This window comes from Erpetoichthys calabaricus, chromosome 1, assembly GCF_900747795.2.
Source record: "Erpetoichthys calabaricus chromosome 1, fErpCal1.3, whole genome shotgun sequence".
NCBI classification, from domain to species: Eukaryota; Metazoa; Chordata; class Cladistia; order Polypteriformes; family Polypteridae; genus Erpetoichthys; species Erpetoichthys calabaricus.
Window position 1 is genome coordinate 17,880,162 of NC_041394.2, and position 25,943 is coordinate 17,906,104.

Consider the following 25,943-nt stretch of genomic DNA (forward strand, 5'->3'; position numbering starts at 1 on the left):
TGGGTTGGGTATTGCCTTAGGCTTCTACCCTTTCCTCTTGTTTGCATGCATCCCCTCAACAGACATCCAAAAATATCAGGGGGAAATGACAACACATTAATGGCTTGGTGTTGAGAGAGTGACTGTTTGTTTGTGTGCCTGCTAGTGTTCTGGCATGCAAAAGTTCTTAAACGTTTTAATCTGAAGGCCCATATTTGAAAACCAGTACCATGCTGGAGACTCGTGAAGTGGATTATTCTCATAATGGCAGTGGAGTCTTAAAGAAAAGTAACTGGCCATATAATAAAAGATAAACTTATTGTCTCTTTTTAAGCATATTTCTAGCATAAATATTAATGTAAAAGTGGGAAGCAAAAAGTATTGTTAAAAAAATTCTACATTTTCCAAACCCTCTTGAGTAGGGTCGTGGGGCAGTTGGAGCCTATCCTAGCCAGCTTTGGGTGCAACCCAACCCCTGTATAAGGTGCCAGCCCATCACAGGATGAACAGCCACACATGCCAATTTAGCATTGCCAGTCCAACTAACCAGCATGTCTTTGAACTGTGGGTGGAAACTGGACTACCCTGAGGAAATGCACAGGCACATGGGGAGAACGTGTAAACTCCACACAGGGAGCAGCCGGGTTTTATATGTAAAAATTATCATTCAAAACCAGAGTGGATTCCTGAGGTATATTAACATAGTGTAAGATTTAGTAAAGCTGAGAGAGTATGATCATTTTTGAAAGGATTGTATGAAAGGTCATTTGAATCATGATTCCAGTTGTTCAACAATGAATCAATGCAGTTTATTTGCCTTGTCTTAAACTTTTTCTTAACATTTTTCAAGTGAGCTTACAAATACCACAGTTTCTATTTAACAGTTCAATATAATGAGTTAAAAAAAAAAAAAAAAAAGCTACATTATTCTGAAAAACTATGCACTAGTCATATTTTATATGAGCAATTGAATAAATCTTGCTGGATAATTTGTTGATCAGTCCACTTTAAAATGTTCAACTCTACCAACTGAAATCATGATGAATGTCTACAGTCTGTCTCAATCTTTTTATAGCTTCTGGTGTTCTGTTGTTGTCAGATATATAACAACAATTTCTTCACAATACAGTTCGATGGTCATTTATTGAACCACTTTAAAATAGTGTGCTGAGAAGGAATTCTTCCTCACCGAGTCTTGTTAAACTTAATCCAAAATCTTCTTTGCACCTCAGTTGCACATTCAATATGGGAACCAAGCAGTTGTTCATGGTCACTGAACCTGCATCTAGAGTAAAACAGTGTATACAGGTGCATCTCAATAAATTATAATATCATCGAAGTTAATTTCAGTAATTTAGTGCAAAAAGTGAAACTGATATATAGATTCATTACACACAGTGATATATTTCAAGCATTTATTTCTTTTCATTTTGCTGATTATGGCTTATAGCTAATGAAAACTCAAAATTCAGTATCTCAGAAAATTAGAATATTGTGAAAAAGTTCAATCTTGTAGACTCGTGGTGTCTCACTCCACTCAGCTAATTAACCCAAAACACCTGCAAAGGGGTCCTGAGCCTTGCAGTGGTCTCTGTCTGGTTCTGTAGGCCACACAATCATGGGGAAGACTGCTGACTAGACAGTTGTCCAGAAGGCGGCCATTGACACCCTCCACAAGGAGGGTAAGCCACAAAAGGTCATTGATAATGAAGCTGGCTGTTCACAGAGCACTGTATCCAAGCATATTGATGGAAAGTTGAGTGGAAGGGAAAATTGTGGCAGAAAAAGGTGCACAAGCAACAGGGATAACCACAGCCTTAAGAGGAGTCAGTGCTTCAAGAGCCACCACACACACATGTATCCAGGACATGGGCTACAACTGTCAGATTCCTTCTGTCAAGCCACTCCTGAACCAGAGTCAATGTCAGCGTCTGCCTTGGGCAAAGGAGAAAAGGAAACTGTTGCTCAATGGTTCAAAGTCCTCTTTTTCAGATGAAAGTCAATTTTTGCATTTCATTTAAAAAACAAGTTCCCAGAGCCTGGAGGAAATGTGGAGAGGTACAGAATCCAAGTTGCTTGAGGTCCAGTGTGAAGTTTCCACAGTCAGTGATGATTTAGGGAGCCATGTCATCTGCTGGTGTTGGTCTACTGTGTTTAATCAAGTCCAAAGTCCGTGCAGCTGTCTACCAGGAAATTTTAGAGCACTACATGCTCCCCTCTGCTGACAAGCTTTATGGAGATGCTGATTTATTTTTCCAGCAGGACTTGGCACCTGCCCACGCTGCCTAAAGTACCAATACCTGGTCAGCAAACTCTCCTGACCTAAACACCATAGATAATCTATTGGGTATTCTCAAGAGGAAGATCAGAGACACCAGACCCAACAATGCAAATGAGCTGAAGGCCGCTATCAAAGCATTCTGGGCTTCCATAACGCCTCAGCAGTGCCACAGGCTGATCGCCTCCATGCCACGCCACATTGATGCAGTAATTCATGCAAAAGGAGCCCCGACCGAGTTTTGAGTGCATACATGGATATACTTTTCAGTAGGCCAACATTTCTGTATTAAAAATATATTTTTTTATTGGTCTTAATATTCTAATTTTCTGAGATACTGAATTTTCAGTTTTCATTTCCTGTAGGCCATAATCAGCAAAATGAAAAGAAATAAATGCTTGAAATATATCACTCTGTGTGTAATGAATCTATATAATATGACTTTCACTTTTTGAATTGTTATGAAATTAACTTTTCAGTGATATTCTAATTTATTGAGATGCACATGTACAGTCATATGAAAGTTTGGGAACCCCTCTTTATTCTTTGGATTTTTGTTTATCATTGGCTTAGCTTTCAAAGTAGCAACTTCCTTTTAATATATGACATGCCTTATGGAAAGAGTAGTATTTCAGCAGTGACATTAAGTTTATTTGATTAACAGAAACTATGCAATATGCATCATAACAAAATTAGACAGGTGATAAATTTGGGCACCCCAACAGAGATATTACATCAATACTTAGTTGAGCCTCCTTTTGCAAATATAACAGCCTCTAGACACCCCCTATAGCCTTTGAGTGTCTGGATTCTAGACAGAGGTATTTTTGACCATTCTTCCATACAAAATCTCTCCAGTTAAATTTGATGGTTGCCGAACATGGACAGCCTGCTTCAAATCATCCCATAGATTTTCGATGATATTCAAGTCAGGGGACTGTGATGGCCATTCCAGAACATTGTACTTCTCCCTCTGCATGAATGCCTTTGTAGATTTCGAACTGTGCTTTGGGTCATTGTCTTGTTGGAATGTCCAACCCCTGCGTAAGTAACTTCAACTTTGTGACTGATGCTTGAACATTATCCTGAAGAATTTGTTGATACTGGGTTGAATTCATCTGACCATCGACTTTAACAAGGGCCCCAGTCCCTGAACTAGCCACACAACCCCACTGCATGATAGAACCTCCACCAAATTTGACAGTAGTAGCAGGTGTTTTTCTTGGAATGCAGTGTTCTTATTCCGCCATGCAAAGCGCTTTTTGTTATGACCAAATAATTCAATTTTTGTGTCATCAGTCCAAAGCACTTTGTTCCAAAATGAATTTGGCTTGTCTAAATGAGCATCTGCATGCAACAATCGACTCTGTTTGTGGCGTGAGTGCAGAAAGGGCTTCTTTGTCATCACCCTGCCATACGGATGTTCTTTGTGCAAATTGCGCTGAATTGTAAAATGATGTACAGATACACCATCTGCAGCCAGATGATCTGTGGGTTGTCAGTAACCATTCTCACAATCCTGCTCATTTGCCGCTCTATTTTTCTTGGCCTGCCAGACCTGCTGGGTTTAACAGCAACTGTGCCTGTGGCCTTCCATTTCCTGATTCCATTCCTTACAGTTGAATCTGATAGTTTAAATCTCTGAGAGAGCTTTTTGTAGCCTTCCCCTAAACCACGAGACTGAACAATCTTTGTTTTCAGATCTTTCGAGAGTTGCTTTGATGATCCCATGCTGTCACTCTTCAGAGAAGAGTCAAAGGGAAGGAAGCACAACTTGTAATTGACCACCTTAAATATCTTTATATCTCATGACTGGACACACCTGTCTATGAAGGTCAAGGCTTAACGAGCTCATCCAACCAATTTAGTGTTGTAAGCAATCAGTATTGAGCAGTGACAGCCATTCAGATCAGCAAAATTACAAGGGGACCCACATTTTTGCACAGCCAGTTTTTCACATTGGATTTAATTTCATACAACTGAATACTGCTTCAATAAAAATCTTTTTTTCGGAAAACACCCCAGTACTCTGATGTTCCTAGGAAATGAAAGACATACCACTGTTATCTTTTTCGTTGAAAGTAAATTATTATGCAGGCTGAGAGGGGTTCCCAAACTTTTTCATATGTATTTACTCACACCCAATTCACTTGCCCTTCAAAACACCATGAAAATCGTCACGTTCTTGTCATACATCTCCTATTTTCATTTTGACATCTCAGTCTTACTCTGTTCATCTCACAGTCTATTTTTTCAGTTCTTTCTTTGCCGTCAGTTTTCTCAGACTGGTTGTTTAATAGGTTGTAAGATGGGAGGTGGAGAATGCTTACGATATTTTCATGCCACAGGAGTGAAAGCTCTCCATTATGTTGTTTAACATACTACCACAATAAACAGTATGTTGAAGAGTAGGTGGCATATCATTCAGTACAGAAGTTGTACTTGACTGAAGTACTTAACTGTATTACACAATCATGTGGAGACCCATCAGAGACATGTCCGTGTCCCATAGTTTAAGAAACACTGTTGAAATGTACTGCTACCCTGTCCAAATGTGGTTACTGCCTTCTGCCTAATTTGGTTGGATAGGTTCCCCCTCCCCATGTCTCTGAACTGGATAAATAGGATAAAAAACCTTTTTTAAATAATTGCCTTGATATTAACCACAGAGAGGTGCTATATCTAGTCCTGTCATTTTCTAACACACTTAATGCAGACCACGGTCTTGGGAGGGTGCTTGAGCCTATCCCACTAAGCAAAGGGTGCAAGGCTGGAATAAATCCTGGAGAGGGCACCAGTCCACTGCAGGGCAAACACATATACACCGACCAACCACTCAATAGGGACAATTTACTTCCACCAGTTCATCCAACCTGCATGTATATGGACAGTGGGAGGAAATCCATGCAGACCTAGGGAAAACATGGACATGAAGTCTGGTAATGCAACCGAGGCAGCAGCGCTATGCCACCCCAGTGCAGTGTGGTAAAATTATATAATACTCTGATTTTTTTTTTTTTATTAATTTTTTTAAAGTGTAGAGGTCTTACATGTGGCAAAAATGCTTAAGTTAGTTTATCCACTCATCAGAATAATATTACTTTATTATTGAAGCTAATGCATATTGTTTGCTGTTACTTTTCTTTGTCATTCTAAGATGATAGCCAGTAGTAAGTAAAGATGCCAAGTTAAGTAGTACAACTTGCATGTTTCACTTGTACATGCTTTTGCTAAAAGTGTTGTATGTGGCAGAACTACTATAGAATGAATCTGGCAGATCTTTTAATATGATAGCTGTTATTTTCTTGGCTAACTCCATCCACACAAAAGCATCTGCTATCAAACACCTACAAGTACTTAAAGCAACGTGATTCCAGACATGTAACAATACAGTTTGTTTCTGCTTATCCCAGTGTCTGCTATAGAAATGACATTCTGGAAATGATTGTTGTCATTCCAGGCAAAAGCCTAAACTTCAGTATTTGCAGGAAGGATGTGGTCATATACTAGTTTGATGGAGACCTTCAGTTGTGGGAAAGAGCCAGCAGTCACTTCACTGGAATCCTATTTTGTAGGTTCCCCTGACTTGAGATCTTTGTGGTATAAGTAGTCGGTATACAGGGAGGGGATTGTGTGGGATACAATGATGCATGGGGCCAGACTTTTCACACACAGTCAAGCAAAATTATGCATGGCACATTACTGCCATCAAACAATTGCCTTTGAAAATTCATTGGTTATCATCGGCGAATGTTCTTTCATTTCGAAGACACAGTATGTGTGACTTTCTCAGGTTGTGTGAATTTTGAAAAAGTCTGTGCAGCTGTTTGTTGTTTATCAACCTGATTTAGTAGCATGTATCCTAAATCTCTATAATTAGGCTAGCACCTGTTTGGAACAAAAGTGATTTGAGTGGAAACCCTGGGTACTTGTGTGAAAGCTCTTTTAAAAGGATCTAGGAAAATAAAAACCTATACAAGATCTAACCTTCCAGAATAAATCAATAACAATAACTTGGAGAAATCAATAAAACCTTGAGCAACTATAGCATAGGAAGGAATTGTAGTCAGATTCTAAGAATTCATACTGGATCAAGGTTTCCTCTTGTGTTAATAATAAAGAAAAGCAGAAATGACTGTGCAGTCTTTAGAACTATCTGAGAAACTTGGATTCAAGCTTCTATTTGTGTGTGTGCATATACAATTATGGCACAGATTTTTTTTTTTCTTTGATATTAGTCAGTATGCCATCACCTTCACAAATCTTTTCACAACTGCTTGGTCTGCCTTGAAGATGCCTGAAGGCCTACTTAATCTTTGATCAATCCTAGTCAGTAAATGATTGACAGCATATTTTGTTAAAAGAATCCAGGTTAGATATTTCATTTTAGATGGTCTTTAAAAGTTGGGCTCTGGCCCAGAGTTGTTTATGTAGCAGAGTTTGATGTTTGTTAATACACTGAATTTCACTTGCTTTGGTGTATGTAGTTAATGATTAATGTTTGTAATTTTAAGTGAGAAATTCAGTTGTTTGGGAAGGAAAGGAAAATCTTGACTTAGCCTGACGACTGTGGCTGATTATTACTTAACTGTTTATATCAGTAACTCGAAGTTGGGTAATTCATGTACAGAGGGAGTAAGGGAAACTTTAAAAGTGATTAAACAGTAAATGAGGTGCCTAAGTCGGTAATACATTAATTCCTTTTCAATCACTTTGTTTGATACCACCATTAAAGATTTTGAGTTTTAATATTTGTCATTCATCATGTTACTACATTGCTTAGAGCAGTGTTTCTCAACCTTTAAGTATTTGCAACCTGAGTTTTCATAATTTAATTGTGCCCCCCCCTAACGTTTTTTTGAAACCCTAATAAAATTTATTCCAATATTTTTTGCATTCCTTTTCAATCACTTTGTTTGATACCACCATATTAAAGATTTTGAGTTTTAATATTTGTCATTCATCATGTTACTACATTGCTTAGAGCAGTGTTTCTCAACCTTTAAGTATTTGCGACCCGAGTTTTCATAATTTTTAATTGTGCCCCCCCTAACGTTTTTTTGAAACCCTAATAAAATTTATTCCAATATTTTTTGCTGCCGATACACTGCTACAAGTTTAAAATTTTCCTACGAATAGCAAAATTACAGCACATATGGCAACATTCGTGCCCCCTTTTTTGTTACTTCACACCCCACAGTTTGAGAACCATTGGCATAAGATGACACAAGTCAAAATGTGTGTACATCCTTTTCAAGCTTTTAAACTTATTTAGCAGATGCTTTTTTTCCAGAACCCCCTTTACATCATAAGTGAAATTCTAGTAATGTGTTGGCTACGAGAAAGGTTTTAATGGGGGGAGGGGTGTTTGGGGGGGGGGGGGGGCAGTTGCAAAATGTGTAGTTTATATGCACTAGTGCAGTGACATTCAAATTTCTATTTTTATGGTATACACACCTATAAAAAATGTAGATTTGATTTCAGGGTGCAATACTGCCTTGGTCTTCCTATGTTTATATCCATCACAGTTTTGATATAATGCTTCTTTGAAATGCAGTTTACTCTCTTTCAGCTAAAAGCAAGACCTGGGACCTTAAGCTTATATGTATAAGATGTTCAAACATCAAATCAAATGTCATTTGTCAAATTATACATACAGTAGAATATGCACTGAAATGCTTAGTGGCTCTACTATTATGATTATTGATCACATATTCATTGCTGAAAGACACTATTCTTGTAGTTTTCACATAAGATCTTTTTATTAATGGTGTCATTCTTTACTGGAATTCAAAATGTAGTTGGATAATTGTTACCCATTAACATTTTTTAATATTTAGTAATATGTCTTAACATCAGTAGTATGAAACCTCAGACAAGGCACTGGTTATAAGTACGATCACCCCTGCTACAATTTATTATGCCTGCTGTCATGTGAGAATAGTTATATTTTGGCCACTTACAAATTTGTTGTGGTGTTCTGTCTTTTACAAAATTGTTCACATTATGGGAGTTTGCTTTTGTTCTCTGCCTCAGTCAGTTTTCATTCATTGTTTGTAATTTGTTTGTTTTTGTCAGATATACTTCAACCAGTGTCAGTACTTCATATTGTGCTATTTTGTGATTTTATCCTAAAAGAGAGTGTATTTAAGCTACATTTACCCATTTAATGTTAAGTTACAACTGTTCTTGAATACAGAAAACATCGTGTTCCAGTTCTGGCCCATAAAAGTAATTTGATTTTACTGTTAAATGAATTTATAACATTCTCAGATCCACTTATTACAGTCCAGGGTCATGGATAGCTACAACATAAAAGGCCTGGATAGCTTACCAGTTGTTCATAGGGCTTACGCACACTTTCACTTACATTGAACCACTGTACGGTTACCAATTAATTTGACATGTTTTGCACATCTTAGGACTAGAAAATGGCTACAGACTTACAGAGAACATAAAAGCTCTACTTGGAGAGGGCATCGGGTTTGCTTTTGTTGCTTTTAAGCGATGGGTTGTGCTTTAGAACTCAATTTCTTGTCTTGAGGGAATGTAGTTAAATACAGTATGTTGTGTTGTCCTAACAGTGTGAAAGAAAAACAAACAACAAAAAAACTAAAGATGTTTTAAAAGCTGAACGATGCAGCAGTTATAACTGATGCCTTATTGGCCCATGAATGGGTTTGAATCTTGTGTCTGGTTGTTGTTTAGGTACGGTTCGCACATTGTCCCTGTGTCTGAAAATCATTTCTTCTTGGTACTCCTGTTTCACTTCTACATCCCAAAATATGTGCATATCGGGGTGGGGCAACTTGCAAGTTTGTTTCAGTTTTTGCATTCCTGGGTTGGTGCGTATGCATCCTGTCCAGGGTTATTCCTGTTGCTGCAGTAAATATTGTTTTGAAATTTGATATAATAGTTGAGTTGTTTACATATTGGCCTAAAATGTATTAGTGTTTGAAAAGGAAACATACATAGTGTTGAAAGTCCAGCAACACACTAAAACTTCAATCGAATTCTACGAGGTGCTTTGTATCGTGGCAGAGCTTTCAGTGACTGTCATGGGGCTTAGACCAATCAGTTATGTTGTTTGCGTGAGGTCCTAAGAAAGAGGTCTCTTTCCCAGCATTACCCACACTTTGTGCCAAAGTACCCTTTTTAAAATAAAAGAAATACCTCAATTTTATTGGTAAAACTATTACCAGTGCAGTTATTTGATTGTCCAATTCTGGCATATCTCAGTCTTGTGTATCTGTTTAGGACAGTGCTTCCCGATTCATTTTACCCTCGCACCCCCTGTGACGGACGAGGCCGATTTCGCACCCCCTTGGTTTGAGAAGAAGTATGAAAAAAATATGAGGTTAATGCAGAAAAACAGATCACCAATTGAAGCTTTATGAATAATGGATACTTTATTCACAGCTAACAAGAGTGTGGAAAGAGCAGCCTTCCACACCTCAACCACACAAAATACAAGTATGAAACGATTTAATTATTTAGGAATGGATAGATAAATGAAGACTTTGTACAAATAATGTTTTTCATTTTTCTTCCTCGATGGATTCTGGCACCCCCAGCAACAGTTGAGTGAACAAGTGCAAATTGCTGAAATGTAGCACATATTTTACACTGTACACTGCTTTCATTGGCTTGTCTATAATTGTGGTTACCTTTTTTGACATAGTTTAAGCAAATTATAAGAAAAATACGTTTTGCAAGTAAAATAATTTAAAACTGTGTAATTGGTTTAAACCCTCAAAGTGTATCCCATCAATTGCCCATCTTAATTTGTTCAATGCCACTCACTTTAACACATCATGCTTACATCCTCTTTTATATCAGAGACCATTTTGATTCTTGACTGTCTTGTTGTTGGGTCACTTGTTGACAACCTTTTTAAATGCTTTTTATCATCTTGAGCTTCTTATGAAGTTTTATTTATCCCTTGAGGACCAATAAAGTCTATCTGTCCATGAAGTACTTCATGGTCATCTTTACAATTTTCACAGTATATTTTTCAGTCTTTGTGTCATGTCTGCTTTGGGTATTTGTCTGTTTAAATCCATATTCAGCCTGCATAAAAGCCCAACTTCCTGATCTCTTCTGTATAAAAACAGTGAGAGAGTTCATTGCAAGGACTTTGCTGACAAGAGAAAAACTAAGATACTCTGGTCTGATGCAAATGCTGGTGAAAAACTTTGGGTTCATGTTTTTGGGATAAATAGGATAACAGAAGTATTTCTTTGGGCAGTTTAACAATAAATCAGCTGAACTGTCCACAAGTAAATATTTGACTGTAGAATCGTGTTGTGATGTAATTCAGTACTTCCAGAGGCCTGTGTTTACTACAAACTGAATTCCTTTATTTTGTAAATACGTATTTGATGGCAAATATAGGTTTCTTGTGACATGTTCTTGAAACCATTATCTTAACATTGAATGTCAAAAAACGAAACCTTGGCAAGGTTTTGCAAGCCACCTATTGAGTGTGTAAGTGGAAATAAAGGAGCAAGTGGTATTGAGAAAGGGATTTAATGTTGAAGGTTTATTTAGCCTTATTTATCACAAAGCTGGTGTTCTCGAACTGTGTTCTTAGAGGGCTGCAATGTCTGCACGTTTTCAGACCCGCCACTTTCATAATTAGTAGCCTTTTAATGAAGCATATTTTGTTATTTTGATTTTAATTCACTTGCTTTTAAAGTAGTATGCAAAGTACACCATTGGCAATTGGGGAGAAAGGCTAATTAGTGATCTAGTGTTAAATGAAGTTTTACTCTGGTACCACTGGATACAGAAAAAGCTGACTATGTAGAGTGCTGTCAGTTTTTGTTTTTTATATACAAGACAAATTGCATCATACAAGGATAGCTAAACTTTGTACTTGCCAGCATTACACAGAGAAACCACATTTCATGAGAGATACACATGTAGATGCTGTGTGTGCAGTTTCATTGTGCAGATTAAGTCAATTCTGTGCCTTGAAACAATTTGTCTGCAGCAGACCTGTCTTATAGCACTAGCATGTTGAGCATTAAGCAGAAGGTGGCCTTTTTGTGGGAAAACCAGTGTCCTCTAATTTGTGTTGTTTGGTATACCAGTGGGTCATTTCATGTCAAATCAACTGATTTTTACAGAAATCCTACACACTTTGGCCTCAAAAAGTTATGAAAAAAATACCAGGTGTACCCATGTTATCCAGGAGACACCCTGTAAAATTATTTTGATGTAAGATCAATACGTTCCAAGATGGAGCCAATTTTCCATCAATTTCACAAGACCATATCTCAAGAACTAAACCACCTAACAGGTTTAGATTTTGTATACTGATACCTTATAGGAATTGTACGTAACAAGATCAAAATGTTAATGTTACTGCTTGGTAAGGGCACACCGTCAAAAACATTAAAAAAAAATGTCTTTGGCTTTAGGCCTATGTTTAGGCTTTCAGAAAGCATACTTCTGTTACATGATGAATGCGTGATGAATTTTTTTCCATGTTGAGATACCTACACAGTGATTTTCAAAAGGTTTATAAACAAACAAAAAAACTGCACCAGAGTTTGACCAGCAGACCTCTCAAATGTGCAGACATTTTAAAAAATATTTTTCCTGTGTCGTACATGGTCCCCTCTTTCTCAAAAAAACAAGTCTTGTGCGAATCTTTCATTTTTGTTTTCCATTCTACACATGGGTTAAATTGACTATTTGTCTTTAAGGATAATCAAGTTCTTCATGACTAACTTGGTTAAAGGATAAATGGAAAAAAAAATAAATCACCAAAGGGACCTTAAGCACAACACATGAACAACCGCTGCTTGATTTCTCATTAAACACAACAATAGTTATAATGTTAATATCTTTGGTATTGCAGTAGCAGGAATGTGACCCATTTCATTTCTGTTTCAATCAAAGTGCAGTGTGTAGAGTAGGGCTGCACGATAACAGAAAAAATGATTATCACGATTATTTTGCTCAAAATTTTTATCACGATTAATAATGACGATTATTCCTTTGGTAAATGAAGTCTGTGACCAAAGCAGTGTAGCCTCGGCCAGTTATTCACAGATGCTGCCCTAATCATATTAGCTGCGTTGTCCGTTGTGATGCACACAAGTCTTTCTTCCACCAAGCCCCAAGCGGACATCGCTTCTTTGAGGCCCACTGCAATAAACTCCGCTGTATGGTCTTGTGGGAAAAACGAAGTTTGCAAAAACTTGCTTTTCATCTCAAACTCGCTGTCAATAAAATGAACTTTCAAGCTCAAATACGGTTCCGCAGTTCTGCTTGACCATAAGTCGGTCGTGGCAGCAAAATATTCAAGGCCGAGCCTGAGAATTTCTCTTTCTATTTCTTTTCGGCATTTCGCATACAGCGAGGGCAGCGCAACATTGGAAAAATGGTTGCGTGAGGGAATGCTATATCTTTTATCAAGTGTTGCGATCATTTTGTTAAACCCCTCACTGCTCACGGTGGTTATTGGACACATATCCTTGGCTATATGGTACGTGATCGCCTCTGTTATTTCCCGGTGTCTTTGCGAGCTAGGCACAGGGCCGCTGCTGGCCAAATGGGTGCCCTAAGCAGAAATTTACTTTTGTGCCCCCTCCCCCAAATATTACGGAAGTAAAAATAAAATAATAAAAAAAACACCTACTATAGGGGCCAAAATAGAACTTTATTCAAATAAAATTAAATACATAAATAAATTGTATCATTTATAAATTACAATTGTAGCTCTACAGCAAAAAATACAAACTAAAATCACACTTTAAATAAAACATTTATAATAAATAAAATAAACAATAATAAACTGAAATAAAATCAACACTGTCATCTGCTGGAGCTTTCCAAAGTTCAAAATTTACAAAGGCACACTTCTGCTTTTTCTTGAGGCAAAGCCGTAAATGAGCTCTTCATATGATAAAGCCTTTGCTAATTCAGAGTTGATGCTGACAATTGCCAGACCACTCATGCGCTCTTGTGCCATAGATGAGCGCAAGTACGTTTTGATGAGCTTCCTTTTAGAAAAACTTCGCTCAGCAGAGGCAACAGTTACAGGGAGCGTCACTGCTATGCGCAGAGCAATACAGAGATTTGGGTACAGAGGTGAGGGCGCGCGCGTCATCACGTGTGCTTAGCCTACTCTGTGTTCACCGTAAAATGCAATATATACGTTTATTTTTGTTTATTTGTATATGAATATTGTTAATATTTATTATTATAATATATAAAAACGATTTTTTTGAGCAGCTGGGATGGTGCCCCCCTGGGAGTTGGTGCCCTACGCAGACTGCGTACTCTGCGTATAGGGAGCGGCGGTACTGGCTAGACAGATATGGTATTGCGTTGAACAATGTCCCTGATATTGTTGTCTGTGTTGTGGATGGCTGGTAATTTTTTGTTGTTGCTGTTTGTGCCTTCAGTCGTTGAAATTCTTGATAGTGTACTTTGTGGTGGCTTTTAAGGTGGTTGATGAGGTTTGTTGCGTTACCTTGGGACGTTTGGACGGAACAGGAGCAACGTTTGCACAAGACTCGTACCTGATCAACATCACATTCCTCGAAATCGAAATTGTTCCAGACAACTGAATATGACCCCTTTTTAGGAACTAACGATCGCACTTCTGCACGTTGCTCCGCCATCATATGTTTATTCTGACTGACTGTTATTGCTGCCATTGACTTCTACTGCTTCAGAAAGCGCTTGCAATCAAGACGCAGTAACGTCATACTGACGCAGTCCAATCCGTAAACTCAGCCCATAAAAAACAGTTTGGTCTTTATACTGTAAAATCGCGACGATATTTATTAACTGATCGTGGGTCATAAATATCGTTATCATGAGAAAAAAAAGATTAATCGTGCAGCCCTAGTGTAGAGCATCTTCATCTATGAGATCAACATTGTACTGCCTCCCACTGACCTTTTGTAGATTCATTAAGCAGTGCACTGACATGCTGTGAGGGCACCCAACAAATATTGTCTCTAGGTGGCCAATAGAAAGACTGTGCAGGATAGTTTGGATGCATGAAAGCAAATCGAATTCTTATTCACTCTTGTCACGAATATCACCAATTCAGTGTTTTTTCATCATATACGCATCCAACATAGCCTCCAATAGAACACTGGGGTAATGTGAGGGATGCATCTGATCCATCTGATCCATCAGGAGTGTGATCGAGAGAGGGCAGGATCTCAGCTGGTGAGTGGTGAATATTCGGACAGACACCCGGCTGACTTTGTTTCTAGGGATGTAATAGTGGTATTCTTGAGTACCAGGTACTCTTTTGGCCATCGACAATCGCATTCTCTGTTCAGCAACATGAACTAGGATATTGTCATTTGATATGAAAAAAAATTGACATTGATTGAAAACTTCATGATTATCATTATTGATACATGGCACATTCAGTCTATGTTTAGGATGGAAAATAAACATGAGAGATTTACATAGGAAAAATAAGGTTTGAGTTTTAAGAAAGAAGGGACATTGTAGAATAAATGAAAAATATTTTAGAAATTATCTGCACAATCCCATATGCCACTAGATTGCTCTGAAAATCAAATCCAAAATGATTTTTTGGATTTGTGAGGCCTGCCGTTCAAACCCTGATAGTTACTTTTCTGTTTATTACTTTTTCATAAAGCCTATATAGTTATCTGAATTAGAAAAAAAATCAAAAGTCTGTGCTGGTTGCAAATCTGTTTCTAAGGCCTATATGTAGTTAAGCCAAAAGCTCAAATTTTGGTCAGTTTGAAGGGGCTGCTTTGACCAAGCAGGGTTATCTGGACCAATTGCTTTAATTTTGTCACATGCTATACTAGTCAATGTACCAGCATGCAAAGTCTGAGCCTGCTCGGTGGTTTAGTTCTTGATCTATGGACTTGTGAAATTTGATGAAAAATTGAGGCTGCGTAAAATCAACACCCCTTCCCCTTGGTAAACTGGTTGTATCTTGGAAAGTATTGATCTTGCATCAAAAGAAAAAATTACAGGGCGTATCCTGACTAACCTAGATACACACCTGGTAGTTTATCCAGACTTTTTTTCGAGTCCGAAGTGTGTGAGTCATTGGTTGATTTATCATGGAAGTACCCTGGTACTGTTTTGCATTGGAACTATATAATTTTTCATATGACAGTATACCAATGTTATACAAAGGAATTCAGAGCTATACTAGTGTGAAATAGTACAGGTGCATCTCAATAAATTAGAATATCATCAGTTACTTTATTTCAGTAATTCAGTTCAAAAAGTGAAAGTCATATTATATAGATTCATTACACACAGTGATATATTTCAAGCGTTTATTTTTCATTTTGCTGAATATGTATCAGTATCTCAGAAAATTAGAATATTGTATAAGACAAATAAAAATGATTTTTAATACAGAAATGTTGGCCTACTGGAAAGTATGTCCATGTACACACTCAATACTTGGTCGGGGCCCCTTTTGCATGAATTACTGCATCAATGCGCCGTAGCATGGAAGCGATCAGCTTGTGGCACTGCAGAGGTGTTATGGAAGCCCAAGATGTTCAGAAGAGGCTGGTAGAATTACCGTGATTCAGGACCATGACACTGAACTCCGAGACAGACTGTACTAAAATGTTAGTTACAGTGCATCTGGAAAGTATTCACAGCGCATCACTTTTTCCACATTTTGTTATGTTACAGCCTTATTCCAAAATTGATTAAATTCATTTTTTTCTCAGAATTCTACAGACAACACCCCATAATGACAACGTGAAAAACGTTTACTTGAGGTTTTTGCAACTTTATTAAAAATAAAAAAACTGAGAAATGACATGTACATAAGTATTCACAGCCTTTGCTCAATACTTTGTCGATGCACCTTTGGCAGCAATTACAGCCTCAAGTTTTTTTGAATATGATGCCACAAGCTTGGCACACCTATCCTTGGCCATTTTCGCCCATTCCTCTTTGCAGCACCTCTCAAGCTCCATCAGGTTGGATGGGAAGCGTCGGTGCACAGCCATTTTAAGATCTCTCCAGAGATGTTCAATCGCATTGAAGTCTGGGCTCTGGCTGGGCCACTCAAGGACATTCACAGAGTTGTCCTGAAGCCACTCCTTTGATATCTTGGCTGTGTGCTTACAGTCATTGTCCTGCTGAAAGATGAACCGTCGCCCCAGTCTGAGGTCAAGAGCGCTCTGGAGCAGGTTTTCATCCAGGATGTCTCTGTACATTGCTGCAGTCATCTTTCCCTTTATCCTGACTAGTCTCCCAGTCCCTGCCGCTGAAAAACATCCCCACAGCGTGATGCTGCCACCACCATGCTTCACTGTAGGGATGGTATTGGCCTGGTGATGAGCGGTGCCTGGTTTCCTCCAACCGTGACGCCTGGCATTCACACCAAAGAGTTCAATCTTTGTCTCATCAGACCAGAGAATTTTCTTTCTCATGGTCTGAGAGTCCTTCCGGTGCCTTTTGGCAAACTCCAGGCGGGCTGCCATGTGCCTTTTACTAAGGAGTGGCTTCCGTCTGGCCACTCTACCATACAGGCCTGATTGGTGGATTGCTGCAGAGATGGTTGTCCTTCTGAAAGGTTCTCCTCTCTCCACAGAGGACCTCTGGAGCTCTGACAGAGTGACCATCGGGTTCTTGGTCACCTCCCTGAGTAAGGCCCTTCTCCCCTGATCGCTCAGTTTAGATGGCCGGCCAGCTCTATCAAGAGTCCTGGTGGTTTCAAACTTCTTCCACTTACGAATGATGGAGGCCACTGTGCTCGTTGGGACCTTCAAAGCAGCAGAAATTTTTCTGTAACCTTCCCCAGATTTGTGCCTCGAGACAATCCTGTCTCGGAGGTCTACAGACAATTCCTTTGACTTCATGCTTGGTTTGTGCTCTGACATGAACTATGGGACCTTATATAGACAGGCGTGTGCCTTTCCAAATCGTGTCCAATCAACTGAATTTACCACAGGTGGACTCCAATTAAGCTGCAGAAACATCTCAAGGATGATCAGGGGAAACAGGATGCACCTGAGCTCAATTTTGGGCTTCATGGTAAAGGCTGTGAATACTTATGTACATTTGCTTTCTCAGTTTTTTTTTTTTTTAATAAATTTGCAAAAATCTCAAGTAAACTTTTTTCATGTTGTCATTATGGGGTGTTGTGTGTAGAATTCTGAGGAAAAAAATGAATTTAATCCATTTTGGAATAAGGCTGTAACATAACAAAATGTGGAAAAAGTGATGCGCTGGGAATACTTTACAGATGCACTGTAGGTGTGGGAGCTTATTTGGAGTTTGGACATTGGATGATAGTAGGGTTATTGGGTCAGGAGCCCTCAGTGATTTCAGTCTCAAGCAGGTGTACCTGTTTTTTTTTTTTTTTTTCTTGCCAGGTTGTGGTTATTAAAATAATTAAAGTAAATGTACCACTGCTCTATTACTACAGTCAGTTTTCAATTTTGTCAGTACTTTTTTGCAATGTATTTTGTGAAAAATATGAAGCTGGTATTGGTACTGAAGTCGAAATTTTAGAATCGGTCCAATAACTTTTCCTGATACAGTGTTACTGACAGGTTTATTTATTGGCAATCTCAAACACTTGCTTCCTTTCTCTGTTAGATGGACTGCTGTATTCCAAGGATCAAACCCGATGACAGGAACTGGATAACATAAAACGCTATAATGTGTTTTTAAGATTTATTTTCATGTGCCACCCAAATTTTGCTTTTCTGGCACTCAAGTGTGTGTTTCTCCACCATATTTCCATGTTGTTGCTTATCTTTTGTGTTTCAAAATCTAAATTGTTCAAGGTGGCAAAATTCCTGAAGCTCAGTTCAGGTGTTTTATGAGTTTGTTTCATAAATTTGAAGTGCATTCTTCTGGTTACTCAATATTACATTATTTAATGGCCTGGTAGTCCAAAGTACATACAAATTTGCAGCACTAATTGGGTACTTATTAGGAAACTGACTGGAAATAAAACCTGTAGCGGCTTTGTTTCTCCAGAAATCAAATTAGAGCCCTATATTACTTCCAGCTCTTAGGCAGTGTCTTTTAACTCATTCAGTGTAATTGCACAGCAAGAAAATGACATTTTTAAACTGTCAAGCCTAGTATAAAAGTTGCTGACCTGATAACAGTGTCAAATTTTCAGACTGACATGGATTCAGAGATGCAAAACATCAACTGACTTTTGTTCTGAAGTAAGTGATGATACTGCAGTGAAAATGAGTTTGCGTTTTGTGTCATTTTTTAAAAAGATTGTGAGTAATCAAGGCACAATTGCACAAGACTGCATGATTACTAAAACGGTGCATTGACACACTCTAGGTCTATGGTTCATTGCAGAATAGAAAAAATAACACAACTTTTAGCCCTGATTATCTCTGGATTATATGATTGTTCTCTGATTCATTAACTGCTGCTCAGTCTTTTGAGCAGTGTTCTCCTGCCTAAGGGACATGAGCACACAGGGCCATACTGCACTTGCTGTTTTTCTTTAACTGATCGACCAGTAAAGCCTTTCAACAAAAGGTTGGTCTCTTCTTTACTTTCTTACCTAGTTAACTTTCTTTAAGAAATCTATGTCTGAAATGTCTGTAGATGTAATTTTAACTTTTTAAACTTTTTTTCTTAAGCCTCTTTACTCTAAGCAGTACTTCTCCCTCTGCAATTTCCGCATCACTAAGTACATCATTGGTAGTCCCCGTTACTGTTGTGAGGTTATTGGAAGTTGGCAGGACTGGAGACGAACTGCCAATTTCTAGAAGTGTCTATAGAGGAAGCAGTGGCTAAAAAAATAATACTCATGTTTTTTACTTTAAAAAAAATGCCTAATTTTTTAATAAAAAAATAAATCGCTTAACTGTCATGGAACCCCAGCATACAGAACACAAATTTCCTCCGTTCCATTTTGCCATTAGTTGAAAGCTAACAAATAACCCTGTCAAATTTATGTAGCAGCACTATATAACATACAGTGCATTATTTATATCCTTGCAGTTCAATTTCTTTCCTATACTTTTATTAAGTGGCTTCTAAAAAGGTATTTTTTCTGTGTTTAAAAATCATGGTCAGAAAAAAACTATACAATCGGGATGCACATATCAGGTTTTTCTAAGATAACCACAGTCAAGGGAGCTGAGTAGTTGTTAAATTTTAAATGAAGAGATCCTATTACTTGTTATTAATTGTTATCAGGGATGCTCCGATCAGATTTTTTTGAGGCTGATACCGATCACTGATTGCATGTTATTTGATTGGCATGTTCCAATTTTGTTTTTTGTTTTTTTGTAATTTTACAGTAATTTCCTCCATAACCAGACAAGTTTTACATTAAAGTTTTTTATAATTAAACTATACAGTATACCACAGGTGTTAACTATTCATTTTTTTCAGTGATGATAAAATACTAAACTAAATAAAATTTCATTAAATTACATTTAACTAATTAAATGACAATAGTATTTATGCATACTACATTTTAAGAAAATCTTCTCATAATTACAAGCTGTCGTAGTGTTTAGTTTTTTCTGTAATGTACCTAACTGAAACAAGGCTTAATTAAAAATGGTAGTTTTCAATATTTCTCTACAAAATATATACTCTTGCACAATTTATTGATATTAGCAAGTAGATGCCACTTAAATGTAATATTCCAATTTCTTGTAATCATTTAAAATCATTGCACTATAGCTTTTTGCTGCTAAAATATACATTTAATATATTTATACAAAGTTGATTTTTTTTTTTCTTCAGTGTATCAACTAGCCATTCTTGAGGTGTAATTATAAAATAAGGATTGCCATTTTAATTATGTAGTACTTGTTTAACACTAGAATTACCAGAGTCTATGAAAAAACTCGTTGATCCGGTCCGCGTTAAAACCGTTCTCACCTCTCTTTTGTCTTCTAAATGTGCCGATTAAGACGAGCAGCAAGTAACCGGCTATTCCATCCCCCACCGTCGCAGAACGTTCACTAAGTTTTCTCAGCTCATGCCTTGTTTGATTATCTGGGAGTGACTGAACTGCTGGAGTTTTAGAATGGAAATAGATCGTTATTTGGAATACACGCATGAAGCATGTTCCATTTCTACAGTAATCTGTATAAACGCATTGCTAAAACAAACTTTTTCATATTTTAGTAATGTTACAAAATGTATGCATAAACTATAGAATGTGTGAAGCCTGAAGTCCAAACATCAAATAAACACTTTCGCAAAAGGTTCAAGGATGCTACAGCACTTTCCGTGGCTTAATGCTAAGATTTGCTGACTTGGAGCACAGCAAACCTACCGTGCTACAGAGACGCGAGTTCAATTCCCAGCTTTGGAGAAAGTGTTTTTTTTTTTTTTTTTTCCCTCAAACGGACATAAAATTTATAAATTGGTATGCACTGTAAATCATTAAGTTTAAAATGTCGATCACGGTTTTTTTATGTTAATTCATGCTTTTTTTCAGAACAGGAGCTTGTTCAGCTTATTCAGCAACTGATCTGACTCAAACAGCACCAGTATAACTTCACACCCAACCTGACGCTGTTCATTTTCAAATAATATTGCATTACTTCGACGATGTTTTCTGATTGGTACTATGCACGTCATAAAATGATTCCTTCAAAACGTCACATATATTTGTCTTTTTTTTTTTTTTTTAAATATGCGTTGTAGCACGCAGCAACTGGCCACCTGCATGTTCTTGCACACACTGAATAAGACAGCGCTATATGCAATCATCAGATTCAAATGTTAAGTTATGTAGCACGGAATGGAAATCAGCAGTTTTTAGCATTGCATCACGCAAGCTGTCATATCAACCGCCTACTGTAACTTGCTTTCTTTTTTTTTCGGTTATAGTCTTGAATAAAAGTGCACTTGTTTTGTTATACTTACATCAACATATGTTCCTGTGTTTGAGCTACATGGGCATGCTCAAAAAATACAAGTGTAATGCCACGAAAAGTGCATGCAGACACTTCAGTTCGCAAGCATTGGTACGACAATGCAGTCACAAGTACACTGCAGAGCTTTAGCGCGTCTTTATGTGAAAACAGCAGTGTCAGATGGGGAGTGTCTGATGATTGCATATAGCGCTGAAGTTACTACTCTTTACTATTCTTTCCTCTTCGTGTCTTGGAGTACAAAAGAAACAGCATACAGCAACATGTGGACACTGGCAAGATTGTGGGGAAAAAAAACATGCGATCGTATGTATCGTGATACACTGCAGAGCTATAGCGCGTCTTTATGTGATAACAGCAGTGTCAGGTGGGGGGAGGGGGGTGGTAGGGAAGGATCCTGAACGCGACAGAGAATGAAAAGTGAATTAAAAAAAAAAAAGCAAACAAAGCTAACCTTTGCAAATATCATAAATTACACCGGCTGTTACAGACTGAAATCAAATGTATCTTTTTTTATCCTAAAATAGTAAAAATAAGAACACTTCACTTCTCAAAAGGGAGTCATGCAGGATCAAACTTGTGACCTTCTGATTGCCAGTCAGCAACTGATACTGTTGTGCCACAGCTGAAGTCATAGTAAATTAGTGTCAATGTCGCACACTAAGGCGGCTTTTTTTGGTGGTGGCTTTTTATTTATTTTTTGTACCTTTTGTGAAAGTGTTTCTTTGATATTTGGACTTCAGGCTTCATACATTATATAGTTTATGCCTACATTGTCATTTGTTACTAGAATATAAAAAAGTTTGTTTTAAAAATGTGTTTACACAGATTACTGTAGAAATGCAACACACATGAAATGCGTGTGTTCCAAATAACGATTTATTATTTCCACTCTAAAACTCCACTTCACTCCCAGATAATCAATCAAGGCATGAGCTGGGAGAAGTTTGTGTACGTTCTAAGTTGGTGGGGGGATGGAATAGCCGGCTGCTTGCAGCATGTCTTTATCAGTACATTTAGATGACAAAAGACGCTGGTGGAGAGGTGAGAACGGTTTTAAAAAGCGATTTAAGGTGGGCCGGATCTACGAGTTTTTTCGTAGGCGCTGGTAATTCTAGTGTTTAGAGTGCCATCTTTTGGTCATTTTGATAAGCCAAGCATAACACAGTAGCTTACAAATGAAATAATTTTGCAAAAGGCTTCACCTTGAATTTTGTATGGCCACATCTGTAGATGTATACCTTTTAACAGATCCAGACTTTTTATCCTGTTATAGTACTGAAGGGAGTAGTGTTTTTTTAATAATTGATGTCGGTACTTTAATAGCATAACTAAGTTGGTCTGTAAGTAGTGCTATCACCAATGATTATTTTGTAAATGATAAATCCATTGACTTTTATCAATGTAATTTATCTAACATTTGGTTTTGTCTAAATCAAGTAGTTATTTGAATGTTTTCTGAATTTTAAATTTGCAGAGATATGTTTTCTCTTTCACATTAAAGAGTCTTTTTCCATTGATCAATGCCAAAAAAGCCAATACTAATCCACTGAGATTCAGTGTTGCATACTGGGACAAATACTTTTTATAAGCACTTCAATTTAAATTTAAGAAATAAAAGTTTGTGCTCTACTTTTGTTTTTTTCGGGGGGCTTGGCGTAACTATAATTTAAATAAATGATTATATAAATATATAAATTCACTTCTAGGCCCATTACATTACAAATGTATAAATGTATCTTTAATTGATATATAGATAGATAGATGCATATTCATAGACATTTATTAATACAATATAATGTAATTTTTTTTTTTTTTTTAAATTCAGGAGGGCTGGCTCAGCTTTGTATATTCAGCATAAGGCAACTTTGTAAAGTACTGTTTAAATGATACCAATGAAAGAATGTTTTCAGTTATAATTATAATACTACTGACTCTAGTACAGTTTCGCACTTTGTTCCCAAGGGGTAATGTCTGCAGGGGTAAGCACTTTTTTTTAAATTCACATCATTATTGCCATCATCACATTTAAACATTATTAATATAATTATAATTATTTAGGCCGATTGCTAAGTGCAACTTCTATAGTTTTTGCAAAGCTGTTCTTGATTTTCTGATTTCTTAATTCTGTACAAGTTATTGTCACATATTAAATAAAAAATGGAGACGGGCTAACAATATGTATGCTAATTGGCTCTTTCATCTTTATATTTTTGATGTTAGTTGGTATTGTTTTCCTTTTTGGAAAGCCAACCTACTAGATATCTTAAATGGGTTACAACATCAGTGTAGCATGCACTAAACCATCAATTTCTGTTATTCACTATTGTAGCAGAGCTTCTAAACTACACAAAGCACAGTTCGGCTGAAAGTGCTCAGTGTTAGTGTGTTTGAGGGATGATTGGCACTAAGTTTAAAAATGCATCTTCTGAAACAGCCTGGTTGTTTATTAATGGTGATTTATTTTCAATTCAATCACTATAGAATATACCTAAAATAACTTAATAAAGCTGCCATGTTTATATATGATTTTATTGCTAAGTAATTTTCTTTTATATTCACTGGATAATCGATCATTACAGAGGCGTAAGTTACTGGCCTTAGCATAAATATCTTGCAAAGATATCAATATGCAACCCTCCCTGAAATAAAGCTAGCAAATGCATTTAACAGAATAGCTGATTTTATTTAGATAGAATTATGTATTGAAATGTTTTTTTTACTTCAGTGCACTCACAATTGGTAAAGGTGGCAACTGGCATGTGCATATAGCAGACTAATTGACTGTATTTGTCAGTATTATTCGGAGAAATTATGTGGCTTTACATTTTGTCCCATTGTTACTCGCATAAATTTCCTTGGTTGAACAGCTTCACAGCTTAAAGAAAAATTGTCAGGTGGCATAGTATAAGTGGGTTACTTATGGTACTAATGTCTCTACCTGCGCAGTAGATCCAGATTGTTTCCTGTCTAGGACTTTATATGTGGAAGTAGTCCTAATGTGAAGCACCATGTTTGTTTTACATAGTGGATTAGCAGCCATTTTGTCAGTTTTTCTAGTGAAATACTCCTTTAATAGTTGTAGGGTCCTTCCTCTGGATAATGTAGGGCAGCTACTGCCATGATTAGCCAATTACTTGTAAAAACTATATGATCAGAGCATTGTAGCTTGCTGGAGTGCAATATTTGAGGAGGTGCAGGGACCATTAGTTGACTGTAGTTTTAAAAAAAAAAAAAAAAAAAACAATTACGCTTAATTGTGGCAGCCCTATCTGTACAGAAAGATGTTCATTCAAGATGGTCTCAAGAGTGCAAAGACTGTAATTGATTCTAGGTGTAGAGTGGGAGACACAATGGTATCTCAAGTTCTTTAAACATTGCTGACATTAACAAGGCTTATTTGAGGGACAGCTTTTTCATAAAATTCTGCTGGACCAGCTCTTTTCCCAGTTCACCCGGTTATTGCAGCTGTTTGCATTTTGTTGAGTTTCAGTGCTTTGTCTAGCTCCACAATGAGCACAGTATCAACATGCTGCAGTTCTAGCTTATTGAAATGGTTTCACTTTTGTTGAACTCCCATGTGAACAGACACTTAGAATATTAGTTCTCTATGTTCACTAACTTTATTTCTCTTTCTGCTGCTTTGTTAATCTCAAATTGTGTTGCACTTTTATGTCATTCATTTGGAGCATTAGAAATCTTAGCCTTTCTTTAAGCCAATAAGAAGAGTGTTAGAAGCCAAAAAATAGTTGCTTAATTTCTCTTGTGGTTAGAAAATTAAATTATCTTTATAATAAACTTTTCTTGTATCACATAATTTGGGATCTCACACATTTATCAGCTTTTGAGATTTTGGTGATTAGTTCAAATGTCCTTTCAGTCTATATTTTTTGAGAGACCTTATACAATTTGTCTTGCTTTTTGATCCAGTCATTAGTAATTATTGTCAACCTAATAGTTACCCAGTTGTTGAATAATCACTCAATGTGGAACCAATGTAAGGGCATCTTTAACGGAGACTTGCTGTTCTCTGCAGATCCTTTGCAAGTAAATTTTATATTTCAGACTTCTTTAACTTTGTATTTAATTCTTGGAAATCATTGGGTATTTGGACCTCCAGAAATCTTTCTATTGAGAATGCACGCACACCCATTCATCAGCTACATCTTAAATATGGAACTGAGTAAACATGTTTTTTCCTTTTCTGTTTGTAGTTCAGAGAATTTAAGAGGAAAAAAAACTGCCCAACTTTCTTAATCTCCCAGTGACTTTCACTGGAATATGCAGTGTATTCACAAAGTATTCAGGTACCTTTTAGGTTTTTCATTTTATTGCAGCCTTATTCTAAAAATGTTTAAAAAATTTTTTTCCCTCATCAAGCAACAGTCAGTACCCCAGAATGACAATGTGATTTTGGACATTTTTGCAAATAGATTAAAAACATATATGTATTTTTTTTTATACACCCCTTTCCATATTTCATCCTGCAGTCATTGTGTATCATAGTAAAAACTAAGCCATGAAATGAATGGAATTGCCTGCAGAGCTTAGAACCTGGACTGTGTCTGGGCATAGATCTAGGGAAGGTTACAATAAATTTCTACAGAATTGAAGTTTCCCAAGAGTACAGTTGCCCCCATAATTATTTAAAGGGAAGAATTCCTGAAAAGCCACAACTCTTCTGTCGCTTCCTATTACCTGGCCAAGGTGAGGGTGTGTATATGACTTAGTAAGAAAGCTGATCAAGGCCCCATGGTAACTTGGGTTAATAAGCACCAGAAAAAATGTATGACTTGAGAGAAACTTCCAGG

General features: G+C 37.1%; 2 protein-coding genes across 2 annotated transcripts in view; both read left to right on the forward strand.

The window, feature by feature from the left end:
* The window catches only part of sympk (symplekin), a 581,858-nt gene extending 566,389 nt beyond the window's left edge, over positions 1 to 15,469 (forward strand). Inside the window, exon 28 of the transcript XR_007936284.1 lies at positions 15,450 to 15,469. The gene's annotated coding sequence lies outside the window, so the exon portion shown is untranslated. The remainder of the gene's footprint in view (positions 1 to 15,449) is intronic.
* The window catches only part of clptm1 (CLPTM1 regulator of GABA type A receptor forward trafficking), a 67,531-nt gene that overhangs the window by 1,233 nt on the left and 40,355 nt on the right, over positions 1 to 25,943 (forward strand). The window lies entirely within an intron of this gene.